Source organism: Neomonachus schauinslandi, chromosome 16, assembly GCF_002201575.2.
Source record: "Neomonachus schauinslandi chromosome 16, ASM220157v2, whole genome shotgun sequence".
Taxonomy (NCBI): domain Eukaryota; kingdom Metazoa; phylum Chordata; class Mammalia; order Carnivora; family Phocidae; genus Neomonachus; species Neomonachus schauinslandi.
In genome coordinates this window covers 22,297,789-22,302,775 of record NC_058418.1, presented here as the reverse complement: position 1 = coordinate 22,302,775, position 4,987 = coordinate 22,297,789, and positions in this window count along the sequence as shown.

The window sequence follows — 4,987 nt, the reverse complement described above, 5'->3', positions numbered from 1 at the left end:
GTGGTCACCAAGACAGCATGGTACTGGCACAAAAACAGACATACAGAACAATGGAACAGAATAGAGAACGCAGATATGGACCCTCAACTCTATGGTCAAATCACTTACGAAAAAGCTGGGAAAAACATGCAATGGAAAAAGGACAGTCTCTTCAATAAATGGTGCTGGCAAAATTGGACAGCCACATGCAGAAGAATGAAACTCAACCATTCTCTAATACCATACAGAAAGATAAACTCAAAATGGATGAACGACCTCCATGTGAGACAGGAATCCATCAAAATCCTAGAGGAGAACATAGGCAGTATCCTCTTTGACATCATCCACAGCAACTTCTTTCAAGATACATCTCCAAAAGCTAGTGAAACAAAAGCAAAAATGAACTTTTGGGTCTTCATCAAGATATAAAGCTTCTGTATAGCAAAGGTAAAATCACCAGAATAAAGAGGAGACCCACAGAATTGGAGAAGAGATTTGCAAATGACACTACACATAGAGGCCTGGTATCCAAGATCTATAAAGAACTTCTCAAACTCAACACCCAAAAAACAAATAATCAAGTAAAAAAAATGGGCAGAAGATATGAATAGACACTTCTCTGAAGAAGACATACAAATGGCTAATAGACACCTGAAAAAATGTTCATCATCATTAGCCATCAGGGAAATCCAAATCAAAACCGCATTGACATACCACCTTACACCAGTTAGAATGGCAAAAATGGACAGGGAACGACACAACAAATGATGGAGAGGTTGTGGAGAAAGGGGAACCCTCTTAAACTGTTGGCGGGAATGCAAGTTGCTGCAGCCACTTTGGAAAACACTATGGGTATTCCTCAAAAATCTAAAAATAGAGCTTCCCTATGACCCAGCAATTGCACTCCTGGGTATTTACCCCAAAGACACAGATGTAGTGAAAAGAAGGGCCGTATGCACCCCAACGTTCATAGCAGCAGTGTCCACAATCGCCAAACTGTGGAAAGAGCCCAGATGCCCTTCAACAGATGAATGGATAAAGAAGATGTGGTCAATTTATACAATGGAATATTACTTCAGTCCTCAGAAAGGATGAATACCCAACTTTTACATCAACATGGATGGGACTGGAGAAGATTATGCTAAGTGAAATAAGTCAAGCAGAGAAAGTCAATTATCATATGGTTTCACTTATTTGTGGAACATAAGGAATAACATGGAGGACATTAGGAGAAGGAAGGGGAAAATGAGGGGGGGAATTGGAGGGAGAGATGAACCATGAGAGACTATGGACTCTGAGAAACAAACAGGGTTTTAGAGGGGAGGGGGGAGGGGGGACTGGCTAGCCCGGTGATGGGTATTAAGGAGGGCACGTACAGCATGGAACACTCAGTGTTATACAAAAACAATGGATCCTGGATCACCACATCAAAAACCAATGATGTATTGTATGGTGACTAACATAATAAAATTTTAAAAAAAGAACTCTGATTAAAAAAGAAAAATGATTTTAGTGTCATCATGTGGCGTGTGAAGTCCCTGTTTCTATAGATTGTCACTGTAAGTTTGTGGTCTCTATTACTCTTGCGGTCTTTCTCCTTTTGTAGAACCCCCCCTTAATATTTCCTGCAGGACCAGATTTTTGGCCACAAGTTCTTTCAGTTTCTGCTGGTCCTGGAAGCCCCTTGCCTTTCCATCCATTCTGAATAACCAGCCTTGCTGAGTAAAGCATCCGTGCCTCCATGTTCTGCAAGTTTTACTATTATATGTCCAGGCGTTTGTCTGTTCTCTTTGATCATGGGGTGGGGAGGGTCCTCTCTGCCTCCTGGACACGAATGCTTGTTTCCTTCCCTGGATTAGGGAAGTTCTCAGCTAAGATTTGCTCAAATATATCTTCTAGACCTCTCTCTCTTCAGGCCCTCAGGGATCCCAATAATTCTGACACTGGAAAGCTTCACGACATTATAAATCTCTCTCAGTCTAATCTCTTCGGGGTTTAATTGTTTTTCCCAGGGCTCCTCAGTTTCCGTCTTTCCCATCATCTTATCTCTGCGCTCACTAATTCTTTCTTCTGCCTCATTTACCCTGGCAGTCAGAGTATCCAGCTTAAACTACATCTCATTCATAGCATTTTTAAGTTCGGTCTGATTAGATCTCATTTCTGCCTTTAGAGAGTGTTTTGTCTCCAGTTCTTTTCCCAACCCTAGATACCAACTTCATAATTGTTGCACTGAAGTTTATCTCTGATATCTTGCTTTATGTTCATCATAATTATTATTATGTGTATATGATATATAATACTATATGTATCTTATTATGGGTATTATGAATATCCATTAGGTCTCTGCCAGAGGTCATAGTCTCTGATTCTTTTTTTTTGTTGGGGGTTCCACACCTTAGTCACTCTGTTGAGGGGTGGTTGAGGCAATGTACAGAATCCAAAGTATTCACCACCCAAGAAAGATGCACCCGTTTTATAGGGACCCTAAGGTTGTCGTCCTCTTGTTCTTCCAGCCTGTCTTCTGGGGGAGGGTTATGCTGCGCTGTTATGCAACCTGCTTGGGCAGTTGCCGTGCCTCCTGTCAGAAACCTGGTTTCCTTGAGCTATTCCCTGCCCCCCCCCCCGGGGGGGCTCTCCGCGCCTCTTCCATCTCTTCTGAGATTCAGGGCGGAAATGATGGCACCCAAACCTCTGACCCAGAGCAGAGAAATCGTAGCTCTTCACTGAGTTCTCCGGGACACATAAGTTCCCGTTTATGTCTATATTGCTAAAAACCAAAGTTTCCGCAGTGGTGCGCCCCACAGCAACTCTCTTAGAGGTCAATCCCAGGGTCGGGGCCTCTCTGTGCTTTGTGCTTCTCAAACACGAAGATAAGATGCTGGCTGAAAGTTTTTTTACAGTCTTGTGTCTGGCAGTTAATATATGGCACTTTATGCTTCCACACATGCATTTGAAAACGCTTTTCTCTTCATGAAGGAAGACATTAATTGAAAGTTGGTATCAGAGGTGCCTGGGTAGCTCAGTCTGTTAAGCGTCTGACTTCTGCTCTAGTCATGATGCCAGGGTTTTGCAGTCGAGCCCCGCATTGGGCTTCCCTGCTCAGCGGAGAGCCTCTTTCTCCCTCTCCCTCTGCTGCGCCCCCTTCTTTTATGCTCACTCACTCTGTGTCAAATAAATAAAATCTTTTTAAAGAGAAGAAAGATTGTATCAGCACACACTACTTTCTGAGAGTTATGCTTTCATACAACCCTGTCAAAACACTTCTATCTTCATGTAAGAAGAGGTTAGTTGAAAAACTTTTCAGCACAGAGTTTTTTCTCAGAGTTAAGTACATGGCACTTTCTTCCAAGTCCACACATTCAAAACTCTTCTCTCTTCATGAATGAAGATGTTAGTTGAAAGACGCTTTCAACACAGACTTGTTTCTCAGTGTTATGTGTATGGCAATCCTTATGCTTCCGCCCATATATTTGAAAACTATTCTAATTTCTTGAAACAAGGTGTTGGTTGAAAGATGCATTCGACACCATCTGGATTCCCAGGATTAAGTGTATGGCACTTTCGGGTGCTTCCACACATACATGGGCAAAGGCTTCTATCTTCATGAAACAAGATCTTAGTTGAAAGACGCATGGAGCACACACTTTTGACTCAGAGCTATGTATATTGCCTTTCCGTTTCAACACATACATTTCACAACACCTCTACCTTCATGAAGGAAGACGTTAGTTGAAAACCTTGTCAGCACGCAGTGTTTCACGGACGTGAGTACCTGGCACCCTTTTTAGACTTCCACGCTTACATTTGAAAAGGTTTCTACATTCATGAAACAAGATTTTGGTTGATCTATGAGAAACGTGTTTTCAGCGCAGATTTATTTCTCAAGAGTTTTTTGTCTTTTTAAAATTTATTTTTATTTTTTATTCTGTTCAGTTAGCTAACATACATACATCATTAGTTTTTGATGTAGTGTTCAAAGACTTATTAGTAGCGTTTAATCCCTAATGCTAAGTATAGAGCACATTCCTTATGCTTCCACACACACACTTTTGAAAAGGATTCTACATTTATGAAACAAGATGTAAACTGAAAGATGTTTTCAACACAGGTTTATTTCTCAGGTAAGTACATGGCACTTTCCTTTTGCTTCACTCATATATTGGAAACGTTTCTACATCCATGAAACAAGATGTTGGTTGAAAGTTGTGAAATATGTTTTCAGCACAGATTTATATCTGAGAGATTTTTATCCTTTTAAATTTATTTTTTTTATTATGTTCAGTTAGCCAACATACAGTCCATCATTAGTTTTTGATGCAGTGTTCAAAGATTCATTAGTTTTTTTCAACCCCCAATACTGAGTATACAGCACATTCCTTACGCTTCTATCTTCATGAAACAAGATGTTAGCTGAACGATGCTTTCGGTATGGATTACATTCTGAGTTAAGTGTGTGACACTTTCCTTATGTTTTCATATATTGTTATCAAAAGACGAGTTAAGAAGGTAGCATTGAATTCAACATGAATCGTACTTGTGGATACTTGTTCACACTTAACCGGAAGGAACCAAACAGGAGGACAATAGGACAAGGCAGAAGAAATGTGCTGGGGAAGGAAATGAGAACATGCAGACAGGCTCCGTGGGGGCATACCTGATTTTTGAATTTGTTAAGCTCTCTGTGTTTACCTCACAAAACCCCAGAATAAAAAGAAAATTCTTTCTTTAGTGGGATTTCAGGTAACCTGGGGCCAATGTCAGAAATGTCTGGTGGTCTCTCAGGAATCCTAGTCCTAAATCTCAGGAGTACTCTCACAAATCTGGTGAGATAAAAGTCCTCCCCGTGGAAAGTGGCTGAAATCCCCTGAGACGTCAGGGCATGTCTTGCGAGATCTATAACAAAATCCACTGCGACCTGGGGAGAAGTCTCTTGGAAACTCAACAGGAGTGGGAAATTCCTAACCTTTATGCTTGTGCAGCTTAATAGTTAGCCATTGGACATTGCTGT